The sequence below is a fragment of the Cnephaeus nilssonii genome, assembly GCF_951640355.1.
Source record: "Cnephaeus nilssonii genome assembly, chromosome: 2".
NCBI lineage: Eukaryota > Metazoa > Chordata > Mammalia > Chiroptera > Vespertilionidae > Cnephaeus > Cnephaeus nilssonii.
Genome location: NC_137073.1, coordinates 71,823,244 through 71,847,341, shown reverse-complemented (window position 1 = coordinate 71,847,341; position 24,098 = coordinate 71,823,244). Strand labels below are relative to the sequence as shown.

General features: G+C 44.7%; 1 protein-coding gene and 1 pseudogene across 2 annotated transcripts in view; both read left to right on the top strand.

Moving 5' to 3' along the window:
• Positions 1-3,092: 3,092 nt before the first annotated feature.
• Positions 3,093-4,129, top strand: LOC307114884 (ferritin light chain-like; annotated as a pseudogene). The gene is made up of 2 exons: positions 3,093-3,585; positions 4,102-4,129. The product of its transcript is annotated as a ferritin light chain-like (transcript).
• Positions 4,130-12,640: 8,511 nt separating this feature from the next.
• The window catches only part of ZFYVE16 (zinc finger FYVE-type containing 16), a 49,623-nt gene continuing 38,165 nt past the window's right edge, over positions 12,641-24,098 (top strand). Inside the window, exon 1 of the mRNA XM_079791746.1 lies at positions 12,641-12,795. The gene's annotated coding sequence lies outside the window, so the exon portion shown is untranslated. The remainder of the gene's footprint in view (positions 12,796-24,098) is intronic.

Sequence of the window (24,098 nt, the reverse complement as noted above, 5' to 3'; positions counted from 1 at the left end):
TAAATTTGCTTACAAAAATAAATCTAAAGAATTGGTTTAGTATCATACATAACTATATACATACACCTACATATATTTAATTTATATATATTAACCCCTCCTCCCTAACACCATTGGTCTCATTTGGAGGATACAAGGGAACAGATCATTCTTCTGAAAACTGTCAGTAAAGTAAAAGGTCAGCGATTTAACCTCTCTTTCCTATGTGAACTATATTTCAGGAAACTAAATAGTTGTCGAAGGATTTCTTTTTTCTCTAAAGAGGAATTTCAGCCAATAAATAAAAATAATAATAGATTAGAGTATCACAATTTTGCAAACCCCAAATCAAAGAATGGGTCAAAGCAGTGATAATCAATGGTTGCTAACATCACTAAAAGAGAGCCAACGAGATATTATGTGCCTCCTGATGGAAGTACACAATACAGTAGTCCTCTTTTATCCCTGGCTGATGCATTCCAAGATCCTCCCCCTGAAACTGCAGATAGTACAGAACTCTATATATACTGTGCTTTTTCTTATACATACACACCTATGATAACATTTAATTTATAAATTAGGCACCGTAAGAGATTAACAATAGCTAATAACAAAATAGAACAGTTATAACAATATACGTTAACAAAAGTAGTGTGAATGTGGTCTCTCTCAAAATATTTTATTTTACTGTACTCACCCTTCTTCTTGTGATGCATCCGTGGAACCATTTCATAAACACAATGGCCATCACCCATGCTTTCTGATTAAGTTGCCAGAATACAGGCACATAATTTTTGCTTTTGAGAGCACGTGCGTTTTTCACTCTGTAAACTATAACTGCCTTTAACATACGCTCTCCAGCATTGCCACATAGTACCAAAGTTAATCTGTCCTTCCATATCTTATGCCCTGGTGCCTCATTTGCATTTAAAAAAATATTTTATTGCTTTTTTTTTACAGAGAGGAAGGGAGAGGGATAGAGAGTTAGAAACATCAATCAGCTGCCTCCTGCACATCTCCTACTGGGGATGTGCCCGCAACCAAGGTACATGCCCTTGACTGGAATCAAACCTGGGACCTTTCAGTCCGCAGGCCAACGCTCTATCCACTGAGCCAAACCGGTTAGAGCTGCATTTTTATGAATGTAGATTTTATTGGGCATATTTTTTTTTTAACAGCTCCGCAATTGAAGACTTGCTTTTAGATGGTATCCTTTCTGTTCATGTCTCCCACCCTCACATTTAATGTCTTTTCCATTTTAACTAAACACTTATCACGTACTGTGGCTGCAACTTTTGCAGTTTGGGGTGCAACAGCAAAAGCAGCACAAATTTCTTTTTCTTTCTTCGCAGTTTCATGGATAGAAGATTTGTTCTTACTGTAGATATGAGAAACCTTAACACATGACTTATTTTTTTTCTTATGGAGAGCTTTCACTTTTTTTACTTAAAGGAAGTACTTTACGGTTTCTCTTTGGCATATCTGAATTGCCAACATCACTACTCTTGTATTTTGGGGCCATTAAGTAAAATAAGGGATAATTGAACCAAGCACTGTGATACAAAAGTCGATCTGATAACCAAAATGGTGGCTACTACATGACTAACAGGAGGGGAGCATGTACAGTGCGGATACGCTGGACAAAGGGGTGATTCACTTCCTGGGCTGGCGGGGGATTTCATCATGCTGCTCAGAACAATGAGCAATTTAAAACTTACAAATTGTTTATTTCTGAAATTTTCCATTTACTATTTTTAGACCACGGTTGACTACAGGTAACTGAAACCATGAAAAGCAAAATATAGATAAGGGGGACTACTATATCACATACGAAGTAGCCTTGCCAAAAAACTGAACCTGTATCAAATTAAGTCTCTAAATCTAGCTAAAAGTTTACAGGAAACATAGCAGGAAGAAAAACACGTTAAAAGATACCATGGGGCCCTAGCTGGTTTGGCTCCATGGATAGAGCGTTGGCCTGAGGACTGATGAGTCTCAGGTTCAATTCCGGTCAAGGTCTAGTACCTTGGTTGCAGGCTTGATCCCCAGCCGGGTATGCGTGCATGTAGGAGGCAACCAACCAATGTGTCTCTATCACATTAATGTTTCTCTCTCTCCCCCTCTCTTCCACTCTCTAAAAATCAATGGAAAAATATCCTCGGATGAGGATTAACAACAACAACAACAACAAAAATACCCTGGGGAGGTAGGTGCAGAAAATCCAAATACTGAAAATTCTACAGACCGACATGATTTTTCAAAAATCAAATTGCAAGGAACAAGAAAGAAAGTGGGAATATTACTTTGAAATAATTTGGATTCCCACAAATTATTTCAAATTTATAACATTTTTTAAACAATTGGAAATATGAACACGTGCTTAAATATTTAGCATTATTGAAGAATTATTGCTAAATTTTTCAGGTGTAATAATGGTATTGTTATTATGTTTTTGTAAAGAACTACTTTATTTTGAAATATATATTGAAATATTTATGAATGAAATGAATTTTTTATGCATGAATTTGCTTCAAAATAATATGGGGGGATAAGGATATGGATAAAACAAGATTGTCCATACTGAAGCTGGGTGATGGTATTGGATATAAGGGAGCTCATTGCATTATTATTTTTATTTTATAACGGGCTTATCTTTTTAAAATATATATGTAGAAAAATTTAGAGATGAAAAGGTAATATATGAAATTTGCCTCAAAATTATCCAGCTATGAGGGAGGGGTAGAGTGGGTGAGTCTACAGATAAAATAAGATCTGTGACCATGAGTTGTTAATGTTGAAGCTGAGATGTAGGTACATGGTTTATTGCAATATTCTCTCTATTTTTTATATGTGATTGACATTTTCCATAATAAAAATTTTTTAATTAAAAATTCACTCTCAGCAGTGACCTCGGTGGTCCCACAGATCTGTCTATTGCTTCAACAGTGTTTGAACAGAACAGACCCAGGGATGCCCCGTCTTCCAGCCTCCGAACAGCCTCCAACCGCTTTTCCAGTCACCACCTTCTGGACCACCTCGGCCACCCTCAGACTCCCAGATCAGCCAACACCGTTTTGTTGTTTGTTTTTACCTTAACTCATTGTCGAATAGCCATGAGCTCCCAAATTCATCACAATTATTCCACGGAGGTGGAGGTTGCCATCAACTGCCTGGCCAACCTGCATCTGCAGGCCTCCTGCACCTACCTTCTCTGGGCTTCTATTTCAACCACAAGGATGTGGCTCTGGAGGGTGTGGGCCACTTCTTCCTTGAGTCGGTGGAGAAACGTGAGGGCGCTGAACGGCTCTTAAAGAAGCAAAACCAGCGCGGTGGCCACATTCTCTTCCATGATGTGTTGAAGCCTTCCCAAGATGAGTGGGGCAAAACTCAGGATGCCATGGAAGCTTCCATGGCCTTGGACAGGAACCTGAACCCGGTCCTGGGTTCTGCCCGTGCAGACCATAGTCTCTGGAGAACTACTTCCTGGGTGGGGAGTGAAACTCATCAGGAAGATGGGTGACACCTGACTAACCTCCGCAGGCTGGCCGGCCCTCAGGCTGAGCTGGGTGAGTATCTTTTCTTTTTTTTTGCCGGGGGTGGGGTGGGGTGGGGTAGTGGGGTTGGGGGGTTGGGGGTGGAGTGGAGGGGGCAAGTATCTTTTTGAAAGGCTCACCCTCAAGCACAACTAAGAGCCATTGGAGCCCAGAGGCCTTTGAGGGGCCCCTCTGTATTCCCTGGGTGTCTGGCTTTTGCCTGAGCCTCTCCCTGAAACAACTAGGCATTCTTTTAGCCACCCTGGAGCCCCCTCCCATGCATTGGACCAAATGGAAATAATAAAGGGTTTTGCAGGACAAAAAAAGTCACTATTACTCTTGCAATAAAATGTATTTATTTACCTGGCAAATTATAATAATTGTGAGTATAGAGCAAATCACCTAGGAAAACATTAGGAAACAATGCTGCTGCAGAAAGCCTCCTTGAGACATTGTCTCAGTGCGTAATGCAGAATGGCCACCCACCAATCTCAGAGGTACAAAACAAAGTTCATCTGCCACGACAGGCTACTAGTAAGTTAGGTTGCAGTAAAAATCATAACCAAGTGTTTTTTATTTCTTGTTCCAGAAGTGCTCTGAAAATTGGAATCCCTTAAGGACTCAAACTGATGGCGCAGCCACAATATCAAGTCTCACCTGTTGCTGTGCCAGAGGGAATGCAGGCCCCGGAGTGTCTCACGTTGGTGAGTAAAGGATCCACTCTAGAAATGACATGGCACTTCTCACAATTTATATGCTTGAATCAATCACATGACCCTATTCAACCACAAGGGGGCCAGGAAGTACATTGGCATCAAATGCCCAGAAGAGAAGAGAAAGAACTGGAAATATTTGGCAAAGAATTCTATTGACTTTCTTGTTAAGAGAACCTGTGTCATGATGTTGAAGCTGCATCATACTTTAGTCCTGTTAATGATTGTACCTTGTAGCCACCTCTAACACAGTATTCAGACATATGTGCTCACCTATGCTTTTTGGTTATTTCTCTCCTATGACTCACAGTCATGCAATATATTGTATGCAGAAATTGCAAAAGAAATGCAAGGTACGTGGTTGATTCAACTATGCACTCAGCAACACTTTTTTTTTAGAAGGAATTGTTTCATCTTTCCCTCTTGGATTATGAAGTAATGTTATTGTAAAAAATTTGGAAAATATGGACAACTGAAAAGGGGAGAAATCACCCATAATATCATCTTCAAAATATAATCCAGTTAATATTTTAGTGTATTTCTTCCAAAGTTTTCTATTATTTAAAAAAACTAGCTTTCATGGTCAACAAAACTATAACTATTTATTGGTGACATTGCTCTGAATACCTGATTTGATTGGTCCTGGGACAACAGATTTTTAAAAAGATGTTTTAGCCCTTTTTCTCAAAACATGAACATTACACATGGTTATGTAGCACTTAAATACTAATGGTTAATTAACAGTTCCAGGTTACATTCTGTGTGTTATTTTTAAAAAATGTATTTTTATTGATTTCAGAGAGGAAAGGAGAGGGAGAGAGAGAGATAGAAACATCAGTGGTGAGAGAGAATCATTGATTGGCTGCCTCCTGCACACCCGGTCATGTGCCCTTAGCAGTAATCATTGATTGGCTGCCTCCTGCACACCCGGTCATGTGCCCTTAGCAGTAATCAAACCCAGGACCCTTCAGTTCGAAGGCTGATGCTCTATCCACTGAGCCAAACTGGGTAGGGCTACATTCTGTGTTTTATAACAATGAGTCCCTACTTCTGAAATCGCTTGTTAATATAAGATCAGCCATGGAACAAATGAATAATTGTAATAGTTATTTTCATTTGTTTCTGGTATTTTCTCCACCCGGATTACTTATGAAAAGGGAACAGCTTTGGAAGTTCATATTACTGTGGAATTTAAGCTTCTTAAAATCATCAAGATTCTGGTTACCTTTCAAAATAATAAAATGCTGATTCAAGCAATGACTAGTCTAAGAAATAAATTGGCCAAATATGTTACAATTGGGATAATCTCTTCAAGTCCAGAAACAATATGGTTATAAACTGGATCTTTAGAGGTTAAAGATGGTACATAGGATTTTTCAGAAATTACTCAAACTTTTCTGAGGACTCTTTTTGACACTGCATTTGACATGTAGATTTCTGCTTTATTCCACTCGACAAAGGAAATCACAGAAAATGTAACTGGCCCAGAATCTATACAAAGATCTCACAATCTTATATTAACAGCAATCTCTCAACCACTTATACTACTAAATAAAAGAATAACAGCGGATTGTGAACTTCAAGGCAAAAATCATGATTTATCCATTTTTATAATCCTTACTACTCATAAAAATGATTTATCCATTTTTATAATCCTTACTACTCAATGCACTGCACAGAGGAAAACATCCATTAACAAATAAATGTGGGAGAAACCAAGATGGCGGCATAGGTTAAACACCTAACCTACAGCCGGGCACAACAATTTCAAAAACACAACTAAAAATCAAAACTACATCATCCAGAACCACAGGAAAGCTGGCTGACTGAAATGCCCACAATTAGAAGGAAAGAGAGGACCACAAGGAAAATCAGGGAAGCCGTAAAAGCTTGAGGTATGGAGACACGGGCGGAGACACGAGCCCGCGCGCGTGCGGGGAAGACGGAGCCGGAGAGGAAGGGGCGGCTGACGGCCTGGCTGGCGTTCTCTGGCGGGAAGGAGATAAAAGCGCCACATTGTGCTGAACCCCAGCTCCGACTGCACTGAACCCCAGTCCCGGGCGAAACCCTGGAAAGCCGGGCTCATGCTGGGGGAGTCTGGGCTGTGGGACAGAGACACAGAGGAGCTGCGCCGGAGCCGCGCACGGGAATGTGCGCAGAGGAGGGACTGTTGCCTGTGCCGCTGGATTGCCCTAGCGGGAGGGAGACAAGGGCTCCGGACTGTGCTGAACCCCCAGTTCCAACTGCACTGAACCCCAGTTCCGGGAAAGACCCGGGGAAGCCAGGCTCATACTGGGGAAAGCTGGGCTGTGGGGCAGAGGTGCAGAGAGGCGGTGAAGAGCAGAGCACCGGAGGCGCGCAGGGGATTGTGCGCGGAGGATGGGCTGCTGACTGTGCGGCTGAGTCGCCCTGGAGGGAAGGAGACAAAAGCGCCAGACTGCGGTGAGCCCCAATTCTGACTACACGGAAACCCAGTTCTGGGCGAGAATCTGGGAATCCAGATTCATTGGGGGAGAGACTAGACTGTTTGGCAGCGCGCGAAACTCCAGGGCGCTTTTCTCTCAGAGGTGTTTGCTGGGAGTACGGAGGGACACTGAGACACAGGAACCTCATAGGGCGGGGCTGACGGGAAGCCAAGGCTGTAGGCTCCGCCCTGTAACTCCGCCCCATCCAAGCTGAACACAGAGGCTTTTACAATTTTGCAAGTCTAGTTGAATGGGGCTGTCTCCCGGCATAGACACAGCTGATCCTCACAGCCAATTGGACTGGAGGTCACATCCTCCCAGTGTACCAACAGCAATCAAGGCTTAACAACACCAAGACTTTGCACTCAGCCCACAAAGGGGGGTATCAAGAGCGACCACCTAGGGAGATTGGGGAAGCTGAGCGATAGGGAGGCAGCCAAAAGGGGAAGACACCGAAACAGGTCACGAATATAAGTGATGCTGTAATTCATGCTGAGGGGCCACAGGCAGTAGCTGACCTACACTCCATTGGAGACCCAGAAACGAAGGCATCTAGTGGTCGGTGTGAGATGACACCAGATTTCAACCACTACCATAAGGGACACATTCAAGAGGCAGACGCAGTGAGCGCCAAAGCCTTGCTGCACCAAGACCCGGCAAATAAACGTGTCTCCCGCACAGCAACTCTTCCTTTATAGACACAGAGGGTCCGCACGACCAATTGGCCTGGAGGACAATTCCTCCCAGTGACACCAACAACAATCAAGACTTAACTATACAAACAAGGACCAAGATGGAGGCATAGGGCAGAAGCCTGATTGCTGCCTACCACAACAATTTTGAGACTACGACGGGAGAGCAGAGCAGACACCATCCAGAACCACCGGAGGGCTGACTGAGCAGATGCTCTATAACTAGAATAAAAGAGAGGGGTACGCGGGATGAAGCTGATGCCGGTGACCCAAAGACCACACTTTAAAAACTACGGCTCAGGCGACACAATGGTGGCCTGGATCGTGCTCGGCGCAGTTCCCCCAGCGGTCTCTGGCTGAGGGGAAGGCTTCACTCGCTGCCGAGCACGGACAGACGAGCCCCTGGGAGACATGGGGTGGGAGACTACGCGCTTGCTGACCTCTGAGTCCTTCAAGAATCTCAACGCCTCGGAAGCGGCCAGGTGCGCACGCTCGGCGACCGGCCACCGCTGCAGACCCAAGGGCCGACGCAGCCACCCCGGACCAGCCCGCCGCCGCGCACCGGGCACACCGTAGCTTCGCCGAGCCCGCCGCCCAACGAGTTCTGCGGTGGCTGCCCTGGAACTCTGAGAAAATGGCCGAAGGAATTGCTGAGAGGGAATTGACCAACAGGAATTGGGATCAAGAAGATGAAACCCCGCTGGGTCCCGGAACCGGGTGAAGCCGCGCGCCTCTGGGTCCGGGTGAGGCTGGAAACTGGGTCAGGGTGAGGTTGGGCCCCAGGTCCGGGTGAGGCCATGTGCCCCTGGGTCAGGGCAAGGCCATGCGCCCCTGGGTCCGGGTGAGGCTGAATCCTGGGTCTGGGCGAGGCCGTGGGCCCCGGGATCCGGGTGAGCCTGGGTCCCGGGTCCGGGCGAGGCCGTGGGCCCCGGGATCCGGGTGAGCCTGGGTCCCGGGTCCGGGCGAGGCCGTGGGCCCCGGGATCCGGGTGAGCCTGGGTCCCGGGTCCGGGCGAGGCCCTGGGCCCCGGGATCCGGGTGAGCCTGGGTCCCGGGTCCGGGCGAGGCCCTGGGCCCCGGGATCCGGGTGAGCCTGGGTCCCGGGTCCGGGCGAGGCCCTGGGCCCCGGGATCCGGGTGAGCCTGGGTCCCGGGTCCGGGCGAGGCCCTGGGCCCCTGGATCCGGGTGAGCCTGGGTCCCGGGTCCGGGCGAGGCCCTGGGCCCCTGGATCCGGGTGAGCCTGGGTCCCGGGTCCGGGCGAGGCCCTGGGCCCCTGGATCCGGGTGAGCCTGGGTCCCGGGTCCGGGCGAGGCCCTGGGCCCCTGGATCCGGGTGAGCCTGGGTCCCGGGTCCGGGCGAGGCCCTGGGCCCCTGGATCCGGGTGAGCCTGGGTCCCGGGTCCGGGCGAGGCCCTGGGCCCCTGGATCCGGGTGAGCCTGGGTCCCGGGTCCGGGCGAGGCCCTGGGCCCCTGGATCCGGGTGAGCCTGGGTCCCGGGTCCGGGCGAGGCCCTGGGCCCCTGGATCCGGGTGAGCCTGGGTCCCGGGTCCGGGCGAGGCCCTGGGCCCCTGGATCCGGGTGAGCCTGGGTCCCGGGTCCGGGCGAGGCCCTGGGCCCCTGGATCCGGGTGAGCCTGGGTCCCGGGTCCGGGGGAGGCCCTGGGCCCCTGGATCCGGGTGAGCCTGGGTCCCGGGTCCGGGCGAGGCCCTGGGCCCCTGGATCCGGGTGAGCCTGGGTCCCGGGTCCGGGCGAGGCCCTGGGCCCCTGGATCCGGGTGAGCCTGGGTCCCGGGTCCGGGCGAGGCCCTGGGCCCCTGGATCCGGGTGAGCCTGGCCCCGGGTCCGGGCGAGGCCCTGGGCCCCTGGATCCGGGTGAGCCTGGCCCCGGGTCCGGGCGAGGCCCTGGGCCCCTGGATCCGGGTGAGCCTGGGTCCCGGGTCCGGGGGAGGCCCTGGGCCCCTGGATCCGGGTGAGCCTGGGCCCCGGGTCCGGGGGAGGCCCTGGGCCCCTGGATCCGGGTGAGCCTGGGCCCCGGCTCCGGGGGAGGCCCTGGGCCCCTGGATCCGGGTGAGCCTGGGTCCCGGGTCCGGGGGAGGCCCTGGGCCCCTGGATCCGGGTGAGCCTGGGTCCCGGGTCCGGGGGAGGCCCTGGGCCCCTGGATCCGGGTGAGCCTGGCCCTGGGTCCGGGTGAGGCCTTGGGCCCCTGGATCCGGGTGAGCCTGGGCCCCGGGTCCGGGTGAGGCCCTGGGCCCCTGGATCCGGGTGAGCCTGGCCCCGGGTCCGGGTGAGGCCGTGGGCCCCTGGATCCGGGTGAGCCTGGCCCCGGGTCCGGGTGAGGCCGTGGGCCCCTGGATCCGGGTGAGCCTGGGTCCCGGGTCCGGGTGAGGCCGTGGGCCCCTGGATCCGGGTGAGCCTGGGTCCCGGGTCCGGGTGAGGCCGTGGGCCCCTGGATCCGGGTGAGGCCACGCGACCCTGGGTCTGGGAGAGGCCACGCGCCCCTGGGTCCGGGTGAGGCCATGCGCCCCTGGGTCCGGATGAAGCCGTGCCCCTGGATCCGGCCGAGACCAAACCAGAGGGAGTCGGACCTGCATTACCACCATTTGTCCACCATCCAGAGCTGAGGGGTCAGTGCCGACATGTACTCATAAGGAACTGGTGGACATTGATATTGGAGCTCAAAAGAACTGTTGGACCAGAAAGAAACTCACTACAGACTGATTCATTTGCCTGTCAGCATAACTATTATTGCTCGTCGCACATTCAATTCTTATAAGTATATCTCTAGTGACACATGATTTCGCTCATCTAGGGGAAATGATGAACAACATAGACTGATGAACAAGAACAGAACCAGAAACAAGGAGGCATCGATCGGACTATCGGGCCTCAGAGGGAGGATAGGGGAGGGTGGGGGGAGGGGGGAGAGATCAACCAAAGGTCTTGTGTGCATGCATATGAGCCTAACCAATGCTTAAGTTCAACAGAGGGTTGGGGCATCCATGGGGAGGGGGGTGGGATGGGAATGGGGGGATGAGGACAAATATATGACACCTTAATCAATAAAGAAATTAAAAAAAAAAAAAAAAAAAAAAAAAAAAAAACAAATAAATGTGATAGAAAGTACAATTTCATTTGTATATGAAAGGCATTTGTTTGGATACCTTGTTTACATTCCTTATTGTTATTCGATACAAGCCTTTATTTTTTGGAATATCTCCTTATAATTTCCAGAAGGAAAATTACTGAATTAGGTCATCTGAACATTTCTAAATATAATTTGACAAATAAGTTTCCAAAATCTTTGTCCTAATTTAGATACCCAACAGGATATGAGTGCTTATTTCACTCTACCCTCACCGATGGTGTTTATTCATATTTTAAACAAACTGACTAATTAGATCCATGGGAAATAGCTCTTTGGTCTTCATTTCATTATTGAGTTGAACATTAGGAAAATATGTAGAAGGCACTTAAATTTCTTATTTTGTGAATTGAATTCATGAATATACATTTCCCATTTACCTATTTAAGGTCTTAGTGTGCTTTATTTCTATTATTTATCCTCACACTGTATAATATACTTTTATCCCAAATATGCACATACACACACACGTATATGTATGTCTCTGCTATTAGACTGTGGTTCCATAAACACAGTGACCTCATTTTATTAATCTGTGAACAACACCTAACACAAAGAAGAGAAAACACAGCCTGTACTTTGCAAAATTATTCTTAATTGTAATAGAATTTTCTGTGATTTCCTGTGTAGGATTAAATGAGAGACTAAGCAAAGCATCTAGTACAGTGCCCATCACATAGATGTTCAATAAATTATTCTGAGCAACTAGTAAGTTTCACTGGTGAACTAAAACCACACGCTTGCATTTCAGAGTTTAGGAAAATAAAGGTTAGAGAAAGAAAATCAACATTAACTATCTTTGAAAGATAAACTTATAGTTGTAAATTGCAGATTTAGGATATGAACACCAATTCTCAAATCTCCCTTCTTAATCACATCTGACTGAAATACTTCTCTAAGATATTGTGACTAGTGGAGTTTTTGAAGATCCAGTATGGAAACTGAGCTGGAGACACCTTTTGGCCATTGTTGGGTTCTTTCCCCTCCAGCCTGTAATGATACCTTGATCCCGTACAGAGATGTTTCTTCTTCCCTCATTTAAATTTATAGGGAACGACCTGGAGAGCATTATGTTAAGTGAAATAAGCCAGGCAATGAAAGAAAAATACCACATGATCTCACTCATTTATGGAAAATAAAGAACATTATACCCTGATGAATAAAAAGATAGATACAGAGGCAGTAAAGCACCGAACAGACTGTCAAATTACAGAGGGAAGGCTGGCGAGTGTTGGCGAGTGGGGGGAAGGAGATCAACCAAAGGACTTGTATGCATGCATATAAGCACACCAATGGACACAAGACACTGGGGGGGTGGGATGAGGGGATGAGACAGGGGGTAGGGGAGGCTGGGGTAAGGTCAGTGGGGGGAGAAAAGAGGAGATATATGTGCTACTATATGTAATACTTTAAACAATAAAAATATTAAATTTATAGGAAACGTGTGGTGCAAACAGTAAAGCTCAACAAGCACACGTCTGCATCACATGCATGACAGTTTTGCTTTCCGCTCCACCAGATTAGCTAGCTTCTGGCTTTAGCAGGGCAGGCAGCTGTTCTGTGGCCAGTGTTAGGAAAGCAGAACTAAGGCAAGGAGAGGGAGGGACCGAGCCGCGAAGGAAATGGCCAGTCAGCGGGAGGGCCTGGAGCGCGGGGTGGGTTAGAGGCGTCTTCGTTGCGGCCGGGGAAGCGCGGGGGGTTTGCAAACAAATCTAATGTAAAAAATAAAAAGCAAAGCTAGGTTTTCGAGGACAGCAGCGCGGATGAAAGCCGGCTTTGCCATCCGGCAGGCGGCCGTGCCCGGTGCCGGCCGGAACGCCGCTCTGGCTCCAAGGCCTCCCGAGGCTGGGGCGGAGGAGGCTGCGGCTAGGTCAGCCAAGGGCAGGGGAAGCCGGACCCTGACGCGGGTCGCTGCCCGAGCCCGGTCTTAAAGCATCTAGTGGGACACTGAGTCCAGACTTCAGGCCGATCTTCACCGGTCCCCCGTCCTCCTCAGCCACTTCCGGTAAGTGGCCTCGGGCCTCCCAGGGGCCTCGGGCTCAGACCCCGCAGCGCAGCGCGCAGGCGCCTCGGGACTGCGGAGGCCGCGGCCGGAGGGAGGGGCGTGTGAGCCGAGGACAGCCTCCTCCGCGCCTGCGCCGGGCGCTCCCTCCCAGGTCGGGAAACTAACCTGGGAGCCGACGTCGCACACTCCCGGGACTCCGGTCCGGCAGCTCCTCGCTCCCGTGCGGCGTCGCACCGAGTGCCCGGAGAGCATCGCTGGGGCGTGGGGAGGTAAGAGGCCCTGGGGGCCTGCATCTTGGCGTCCCCTCAGCCCTGCTGCCCTCCCGGAGGGGGGCGGGGTGCCGCCGGACGCTCTGCCCCCAGGGTCTGGGTCTGGCCCTCTTCCTCCGGGGACCGAGCCTGGGCCCGGACCGGTTCCTTTTCTGAACCCCCCTGAGCGGGCCGGGGAGTCACGACCCTCCAGCCTCGTGTCCCCTCGATACAGCCTGGAAGGCCGGATGGGCCTGGAGGGCAATCTCGGCGGCTGTTGGCCGGCGCTGCCCACTCGGGTCGCCTGGAGCGCTTGCCGCCGCCGAGGGAGCCCCCGGGCCGCCCGTCGCCCCAGGGGCGGGGCTGCGCCGGCCGCAGGGACTGCTGTCCCCGCCAAGTGGTGGTCTTTGCTCTGAAAGGACTCGACCCCCCGCCCCGACGAATCTGTCATCGCCCCGGGTGCTTCCCGCCCCGGTCCGTGTCCTCACCATTTTAGACCGGAAGGATGCGGTAGTGTCCCTTCTCCGCCACCTTTTCTTTGGTACCTTCGAAAAATGCTGGAAGATGACCTAACTTTTAAACCAGTAACTTATTTGTATTTCCGTGATTGCAAATCATTGTTTTCCAGATTAAGAATGTTCTTGTTAGACTCTTAGGGAAACCCAGACCGTAAATTTGATAAGTTAATGTTTTTACTTAACATAACAGGCAACTTGTTGGTCGAATTAGGTTCCTTCATTTATTATTTTCAACTCGTCGTTTTTTTGAATTGGCAGAAGTTTAAGGGGTTGATCTAGAAGAATTATATAATTTTCCACCCAATTTCTTCCTTTATTTCCTCCCCCCATGTTAAACTATATGCTAATGTCAAAAAATTCTAAATATAATAATGAATAAGGAAAAAGAATCAATGATATTCCCATTATTTAAAGGTAATTAACCACAATGTTTTGACTTCATCTTCGAGGTTTTTTTTATTTTTTCAAAACGCATTTTTCAAAAAATATATTTTTATTGATTTCAGAGAGGAAGGGAGAGGGAGAGAGAGATAGAAACATCAGTGATGAGAATCATTGATCGGCTGCCTCCTGCACACCCCCTACTGGGGATCCAGCCCAGCAACACCAGCATATGCCCTTGACTGGAATCGAACCCAGGACCCTTCAGTCCACAGGCCAACACTCTATCCACTGAGTCAAACTGGCTAGGGCAGTGGTCAGCAAACTCATTAGTCAACAGAGCCAAATATCAACAGTACAAGGATTGAAATTTCTTTTGAGAGCCAAATTTTTTAAACTTAAACTTCTAACGCCACTTCTTCAAAACAGACTCACCCAGGCTGTGGTATTTTGTGGAAGAGCCACACTCAAGGGGCCAAAGAGCCACATGTGGCTCGCGAGCCGCAGTTTGCCCACCACGGGGCTAGGGCCATGATATTTTCTTAATTAAGATAAAATTTTTGTATACAGTTGGTTTGCCTGCTTTTCTTGCTTAAAATTATATTTTAAGAATTTTCCCATGTGCTAATAAAACTTTATAAACACAACGTTTTGATTTTTTTGATTATACAAATAATATGTGAACAGAATATCTTTTGAAACAGGTACATTATAAATAAAGATAAATTCCCATTTAATTGTCATCACAAAAATTATTGAAGCCCTGGCTAGCGTGTCTGTTGGTTGGGCGATGTCCTGTGCACTGAAAGGTGGCTCTTTGGATTCCTGTCAGGGCACATGTCCCGGTTGTAGGCTCCATCTCAGATCCCTGGTAGGGGGCATGCAGGAGGCTATCACTGTTTCGCTCTCACATCAATGTTTCTCTCTCTCCCTTTCCTCTCTCTCTTAAAATAAATTTAAAAAAATTTTTTTAATTATCGAAGACTAAAAGTTTTATTTTCCAATGCAGTGTGTTTACCATTTTAGAAATGAAAACTCAAAACATTAAAAAAATTACTTGTTCATTAAAAATGACAGTAACAATCCATTATATATTAAATATAACTATTTCCTATAAAAAAATTTACTGAGAAAGGTGGCATTGTTTTACATTTTTGCAAATAACTTGAATGTCTGGCTTAATAGAAGACAGTTGCGTTCTCATATTTGCTTCTTTGGTTAGTCTGGTGTGCTATCTTGTTTAAGCTGAAGAATATTAAAAAATTCAGCTTTACACTGATAGATATTTGGAAAAGGAAGGACCTCACAGAACCCCTAAAAAGTTCTTGAGGATTTTCAGGGGTTCTTGGACCCCCAGTCTGAGAAAGCTGATTTAATCATTCTTGTACTGAGGAGCTTTTAGATTCTTTGCAATTTTATACTATTACAAATATTGCAACAATGAAAGTTCTTTGTGATGTGTTCTTTGCACAAGTGCTAGTGTTTCTATAGTAGTAGAATTGCTAGTTATAGAGTATGTACTTTAAAAAAAGTTTTGATAGACATGAACATTACTTTTTTTAAAAAATATATATTTTATTGATTTTTTTACAGAGAGGAAGGGAGAGAGAGAAAGAGGGTTAGAAACATCGATGAGAGAGAAACATTGATCAGCTGCCTCCTGCACACCCCCTACTGGGGATGTGCCCACAACCAAGGTACATGCCCTTGACCGGAATCAAACCTGGGACCCTTCAGTACGCAGGCCAACGCTCTATCCACTGAGCCAAACCGATTTCGGCACATGAACATTACTTTTGATGCATAATTTTATGCTATGTCCTAATGTTGGTATTTAGATTGTTTCAATTAATTATTTGATGAAATATCTTTGCATATTTTTGGTTGTTTAGGACTGTTTTCTTAAATTTCTAAAAAGAATTTAGATACAATTTTAGGAATCTTTTTGAGAATGTTGATAGATATTGTCACATTGTTTACTTGAAAGAGTGTGCCAGTTTACTTCTATTAGTGTGTCTGAGATGCTCTTTTTACTTTATTTACTTATTTTTATTGATTTTAGAATGAGAGAGAAACATTGATTTATTGTCCCACTTATTTATTCATTCATTGGTTGCTTCTTGTACTAGGTGTACCAGTTAATAATTCGGATTTTTTTCAATAGATGGAGTTACACATATGTTGATATATATGCGATTTGGTATGTATGCTATTTTGTTGTATTGACAACAAGCCTCAAAACTTCATATGTCAAATTTTCTGAAGGTGTTAACATCATAGATAATTTTACACTTAAAAATGTCAAATTTTGTGCCAAAAAAAAGAGCATTTGTGGGAAGTTTTAATTCATTAGTTTATTTTGAAGAAAAGTGCTGCTGAAAACTTCGGGAGGCTTATAGTGAATATGCGCCATCTCAAGATACTTGTGAATGCTGGTTTAAACGCTTTAAAAGTGATGATTTTGATGTGAAAGACAAAGAACGTCCAGGTCAACTGAAAAAGTTTGAAGACCAACAGTTACAAGCATTATTGGATGAAGATGCGTGTCAAACTCAAAAACAACTTGCAGAAAGATTAAACGTTGCTCAGCAAACAATTTCCAATCATTTACAAGCAATGGGAAAGATTTTAAAGGAAGGAAAATGGGTGCCACATCAATTGAACGAAAGACAAATGGAAAACCGAAAAGTCATCAGTAAAATGTTGCTTCAACGGTATGAAAGAAAGTATTTTTTGCATCGAATTGTGACTGGTGATGAAAAGTGGATTTATTTTGAGAATCCCAAATGCACAAAATCATGGGTTGATCCAGGTCAACCATCAACATCAACTGCAAGGCCAAATCGCTTCAGAAAGAAGACAATGCTCTGTGTTTGATGGGATCAGGAAGGTGTGGTGTATTATGAGCTTCTAAAACCAGGTGAAACCGTTAATACTGATCGCTACAAATACTTAATTTGAACCACACTTTGATCGTGAAATGACAAGAATGAGCCAGAAGACACAGCAAAGTAATTTTGCTCCATGATGATGCACCATCACACACTTCAAAACCAGTTAAAGACACGTTAAAAGATCTTGCTTGGGAAGTATTAACCCATCCACCGTGTTCACCAGACCTTGCTCCTTCAGATTACTACTTGTTCCAATCAATGGCACATGCACTTTCTGAGCAGCACTTCAAATCGTATGAAGAATTGGAAAACTGGGTCTCTGAATGGTTTGCCTCAAAACAAGAAAAGTTCTATTGGGACGGTATCCACAAATTACCTGAAAGATGGGGGAAATGTGTAGCTAGCGATGAACATTACTTTGAATAAAACACTTTTGATGTTTCTCTTGAAATTATCTTGTTTTCTTTGATTACAAAATCCGCCATTATTAACCGGTACACCTAGTATGTGCCCTGACCAAAGATCAAACCCTCAACCTTAGCGTATCGAGACGATGCTCAAACCATCTGAGCTTCCTAGTCAGGGCCTGAGGTGCTCTTTCTACATACCCTTGTCAACATTGAGAACTTTTATTATTAAAAAATTATCTTCTGCCCTAGCCAGTTTGGTTCTGTGGATAATTTTGGGGAAAAAAATTATCTTCTGATTTAGTAGGCAACAAATGGTATGTGGTTTTGTGTGTGTGTGTGTGTGTGTGTGTGTGTGTGTGTGTTTAGTATATTTTTATTGATTTCAGAGAGGAAGGGAGAGGGAGAGAGAGATAGAAATATCAATGGTGAGAGAGAATCATTGATTGGCTGCCTCCTGCATTCCCCCCAGTGGGGATCAAGCCAGCAGCCTGGACATGTGCCCTGACTGGGACTGGAACTGGGACCTCCTGGTTCATAGGTCGACGCTCAACCATTGAGCTCTGCTAGTTGGGCAGTATGTGTTTTAATTCATAGTATTTTGAGAGTGCAAATTGTGTATTGAAAATTTTTTCATAATCTTACTAGTTATTTGTTCATATTATTTGCCCATTAATAAGTAGTCTACTGTCCAACTGTTTTTCTAACAGATTTTATTATCTTTTCATATTATAAGGATACATGCTATAATTTTTTTAGAAAATGATAAAATCTTTCTTTTTCCTGTTTACAAAAATTGTATATTTTTTAAGTAAAATGCTATATAGACATATAATCTATATATATAAAAGCCAAGTGACTGGAACAACAGAACGACCGGTTGCTATGACGCCCACTGCAGTGGCCAACGTGCCCAATTGGGGCCCTGATTGGCACCCCCCCAACCTCCTGTGGCCCCGATCAGCCCCCCCCGACACCCTGATGGGGGTGGGGCTGGCTGGCCAACTGCCTGTGGCCCCTCCCCTGGATGGCCACGCCCCCTACTGCCCCCCCCCCCCCGATTGGGGGCAGGGCTGGCCAGCCAACTGCCCACAGGCTCTCCCCCCAGCTGGCCTCACCCCCAATCAGCCCCCGCAGCTGGCCCACCCCCTACTGGCCCCCCTATCAGGGGTGGGGCCGGCCAACCTGCTGTGGCCCCCCATCCCAGCCAGCCCGGCCCCCAATCAGGCCCCGATCAGGGTCTGGGCCAGTGGCCAACTTCCCATGTCCCCTCCCCCCTACGACCCAGCCCGATTGGCCCCCACCGGGGCTGGCCGGCCAGACCCCACCCGTGCACGAATTCTCAGATAGATACCATTATTAACAGTTTGGCATTTGCTTCTCTCTATTTTTTTTCCTGTGCCTTTGCTAGTACTATTTTTTTACAACATATTTGTAAAAATGGGTTTGTACTAAGCATGAAGTTTTGTATTTTGCTTTTTTGTCATTTAATCCTACCTAATAAAATAGTAATATGCAAATTGACCGCACCTTCGCTACGCCCAAGCCACGCCCACCAGCCAAAGCCACACCCACCAGCCAATCAGGGCGAGTATGCAAATTACCCAACAAAGATGGCGGTTAATTTGCATACGCTGAGAGAGGGGGGAGTGAAGACTGAAGACAACTTAGAAGGAAGAGGGAGGAAAAGCAGAAAGCAAGGTGGCTGCAGAGGGAAAGCCCGGGCGGGGCGGAGCGGGGTGGAACGGGGCGGAGAGGGGCGGGCGGCAGCGGCGCGCGGGTGCAGGCTCGGTGGTCGCAAAGGCGGCGGCAGCAGCAGCGCACGTGGCCGCAACAGTCGCTTGCAGGATTTTCCTGCAAATGGGCTACTAGTATTATATATTGGATATTTTTCTATAGAAGTACACAAAGTGACTTTAGCAATACTAATTGTGATCTTTAGTTATCTAATGTTAGGCTCCTGTCCTCTTTTATATTCTCTTCCTAAGTGATCTCTTGCTGCCAATTCCCAATTCTTTATCTCAGACTTCTTTCCTGAAGCCTGGATCCTTATATCCAACTGCCTATTGGACATCTCCTCAGGATGTATTCAAATTACATCAAATAACAGTCCAAACGTGAACTCATGTTTTTCCTCAGTTCTGTTCCTCTTTGTATTGCCTGTCGTGGCCCGTGGTACTGCAGTCACCCACAGTGGAAACCTGGCAGTAACCCTACATTCTCCTTTGCTTTCACTCTCCAATAGTTCCTACTCTCTAACCACTTTTATATCTATCTCCTTTCCATCTGCACTGCACTGTCTCAGGTCAGGTCCCCATCATCTGTTACCTTAACCATTTTAGGAGTTTCCTTACTACTGTTCTGTTGATTTTTTTATTAATCTTCCATGTTGCTGACAATTTTTAAAATCATGAAGACATTTTTAAAAAACTTTTTTTGTAAACATGGTAAATATTTGTTTGTAAATCTTAGTGTATATAAATGACCCAGTGAGTAAACATATTACCTAAAACAGGTTATCATATATACATATAATAAACTTATTTAGAATAGGGAGTATATCTTATATTTCTTTTGTATCTTCTACTGCCCATGGTAGATTACTGGCACAATATGTACATCTTGGTGGACTGAAATGGGAAGTATGTGCAGCTTAATAACATTTCATGTTAAAAGGTTTCAGTGTACAGTATTTGCATTATCAAACCTATGAATTGTTGGGTTATGCTATTATTTTGTAAATATCTTACCTTATTGTATATTTCTAGGCATCAAATAATATAATGCTTAGTACATTGCTATATAGATGGAGATACTTTGTGAATAGTATTTATTGAATTGCATAATTTTAAAAAATTCCTTAGCTTTTTCTAATGAAAAACTATTTCTAGACCTTTTAGTTCCTGTGCTTTATTTTTTTGTACATTCTATATTCAGAGTTCCCTTACTGCTTTTTACTATTTTATTTTTAATGTAATGGTTTTGTTTATCAAAGAGATACCTGTACATAATTTAAAGAGTTAAGTATTATTACAAGACTTATAATGAAAACTAATAGTCCTCTGCATCAGTCCTTCTCTCCCTTGCATCCCATTCTCTGGAAGTGTCCCTTCTCAATCAACGTTCCTCATCAGAATCACAAAATACAGAAAATGATTTGAGTAACTATTTTCTCAATTCCCCTAAGGGTGTTATATAACTAGTTATACTTTAGATGCATGGAAGAGCAGTTAATTTATTACATAAAGTGGATGCCTTAGGGCAGTGGTCGGCAAACTCATTAGTCAACAGAGCCAAATATCAACAGTACAACGATTGAAATTTCTTTTGAGAGCCAAATTTTTTAAACTTAAACTTCTTCTAATGCCACTTCTTCAAAATAGACTCGCCCAGGCCATGGTATTTTGTGGAAGAGCCACACTCAAGGGGCCAAAGAACCACATGTGGCTCGAGAGCCGCAGTTTGCCGACCACAGCCTTAGGGCATTAAGGCTTAATTCTCTCATAGAATCCTTATTGAGGAAGGCTGCTCCTGAAATAAATGATTATTCAACTCTTTTTTTACCTCTGATTTTTAAAATAGCATGCTTGCTTATATAGCTGTCTCCCTACTCTGCCCCCATCCTACCACAGTTTTAGATATTATGTACCAATTTCTGATATAGAAGATGGGAGTATAGGTTTGTTATAACCACCTCCACCTATAAACACTGCATTGCACTGCTCCTCCCCTCTTTTCTATATTCATAAATTAGTTACGTTAATTTTTAGTTAAATCATTATTTAGTGTTGACATCATTGTGTAAATATTGTATACAGCTGAGCCTGGTAGTATATTATGATGATACTAGAGGCCTGATGCATGAAATTCGTGTATGAGTAGGCCTTCTTTCCCCCAGCTGCTGGCACCAGCTTCCCTCTGGCACCCGGGACCCGGGCTTCCTTCACAGCCCTGGCTTCATCCAGAAGGTCATCTGGAAGGATGTCCGGTCTAATTAGCATATTATGCTTTTATTATTATAGATTTACTTTTTTATATGATTTTCTGTTTTTCCTAGAGTTCCTATTAACAATCCTTCAGATAAGATAGATAAATCTCCTTTTTGTAGATTGAAACACATCAGATAATGTGTTTTTTAAAAATATATTTTTATTGATTTCAGAGAGGAAGGGAGAGGGAGAGAGAGATAGAAACATCAATGATGAGAGAGAATCACTGATTGGCTGCCTCCTGCAAGCCCCCCACTGGGGATCGAGCCTGCAACCTGGGCATGTGCCCTGACCGGGAATTGAACCGGTGACCTCTTGGTTCCTGGGTCGACGCTCAACCGCTGAGCTACACCCGGCTGGGCAATGTTTGTTTGTTTTGCAGTATCTCTCCTGTAATTGTCTGTCACTCTGTGTCAATCGTGATGGGTTGCTCTCCTTTCTAGACCAGTTGTAGAGCTTTCTTCCCAGAGTGTGTCCTTTTATGATCTGTGAATTCCATTTGTCTTTGTGTTGGGTTACCTGTTTCCAGGATTTTAGGTCTTCCACTTCCTTGCTGTCTCCCTCATGTTGATAGAGTACATCTTCTAATAGCTTCCTGAGAAAGACTGAATGGGAGGCAAAATTTCAGGGTTCTACATGTCTATACATGTGTTTTTATTATACCCTTATACTTGGCTGATAGCTTAGCTGACTATGGAATTCTAGGTTGTAATAATTTACTTTTAGAATTTTGGAGGCATGGTTCCATTGTTTCTCGCTTCTAGTTTGCTATCATGAAGTCTACTTCCAAAATGATAGTCAGTCCTTTGTATGTGACCTGTTATTTCTCTCTGGAAGCTTTATATTTATTCACTAAGTATGTGTTAAGCATTTTTATGTGGCAGGCACTGGTCAAGATACTTTGAATATATGGGTGAACAAAAATACAATATTCCTACCTTCATGGAGCTTAAATTTGCAGAGGGAGTTGTTCTAAATGGTAAACAATAAATGTAATAAATACACTATACAAAATGTTAGAAGGTTGTAAAGTAAATAAGTGCCTAGAAAAGAGAAAAAGGAAAGCAGGATGGGATGGGGTGGTCAAGAGTGTTGGGGAAAGGAAAGGTGGGGGATGCATATTGCAGTATGAAGTGGTGTGATCTTCCCTTAACCTTTTGCACTCGGATGTCGAGTGTGACTCGACACGGTTAGCATTAAATCCCGAGTAGAATAAAGGAATTGAGAAAAAAGCAAGCGAGTGCAAAGGGTTAAACCACTCAGGTATTCTGAAATTTCATAATCATGTGCCTTGGTAAAGGTTTTTCATTAATTGTGTTTGGCCCTAAATGGACCCTTTTCACCTAGGAACCATATCCTTCAGTTCTGGGATATTTTATTTGCCACTTTCTTTCTTTTCCCCCTATACTTTCTTTCTGGACTCCTTGTAATTTGAATATTAGACCTTATTAGATTGGTTCTCTAATTTTCTAATATTTTCACTTATTCTCCATCCCTTTCTTTTTGTTTTACTTCTTAGAATATTTTCTCAACTTTATTTTCCAATGCTTTCATTTCATTTTTTTAAAATTTAGAACCATTTTAGACTTAAAGGATTATTGCACAGATAGTACAGAATTCCCATATACCCCATACCCAGTTTCTCTATTATTACAGCTTACATTAATATAGTACATTTGTCATGATTAAGGAACCACTAAAGTCCATACATTATTCACATTACCTAAGTTTTTTCCTAATAGACTTTTTCTGTTCCAGGATACCACATTACACTGCGTAGTTTCATCTCCTTAGGCTCCTCATGGTTGTAACAGTTTCTCAGACATAATTTGGTTTTGATCCTCTTGAGTTTTGAGGATTACTAGTCAGTTATTTTGTAGAATGTCAATTGGGATTTGTCTGATTTTTTCTCATAACTAGATTGTGGTAATATGTTTTGGGAGGAAGACAACAGAGATAAAGTGCCATTCTCATCACATCATACCGAGGGTACAGACTATCATTATGACTTGTCACTGTTGATCTTAACCTTGGTCCTCTGGCTTGAGGTAGTGTTTGCCAGGTTTCTCCACTGTGAAGTTATTTTTCATACTGTACTCTTTAGAAAGTCACTGTGTGCAGCATACACCTGCGTAGCGAGTTATGTTCCACTTCCTTAAGAACAAAGTATCTACATACATTATTTGGAATCTTTCTACATGGGAAATTTGTCTTGTTCTCCCGTTTACTTATTTAATCATTTATTTATCTCATAGATTTTTTTAAAGTTTTGGGTTATAATCCAGTACTACTTTATTTATTTTATTATTCAAATTGTTCCAGCTTTGGTTTTGGGGAGCTCTTTCAGTTGACTCCTATGTCCCTTTGACATACTCCCTACATTTTGTGTGTGTGTGTGCGCACTTCCGCTCATGCATGTGTGTGTACTTTCTTACTTCTTGGCATTACAAGATGCTCCATGTTCATCTTGTATATTTCCTGCCCCAGTCTTAGAATCAGCCATTTCTCTGAGGAATCTTGGTTCCTTTTATTGGAGAAACCAAGATGTGGGCACCAACTGTGATTGTTGCCATTGAGATGTCTTGCTTCTATGCTCTCCTAAATGACAGAGCAATATATATACATGCATATATGTGTACATGTATATATGTGTATGTATATATATATACTATTTATATACAAGTATCTATAAATATTTCTATGTGTAATCATCTGTGCCATATTAAGGTAAACATGAATTTGTTTATACTGATGTCTCAAACTCAAATCCATTACTACATAGATCATTGTAGCTTCCTTTCCTTGGTTATTTATAACCTTTCCTTCTAACAGAGAAAACTGGCTCCCACAATCAGCCATCAAATTATTTAATTTGAATTCCAGTATACATGTATGATGATTTCAGAATTGTTAACCTGTACCCTCATGGGAAACAACTTTATCAACTAAAGTACAATGCTCGTGTTCCTTTTGCCTTTAGTATTAAACATACTCCATTTCCAAAGATAGCACTTTATTTCTCAACTCCAGTGAGCTTGTTTTATACATTTGTAACACATCTAGATAGATTCTTTTGTCACATTCTGAATTCCATTGGATGATCCCCTGACCTTAATAATTTTTTAAAAATAAGCA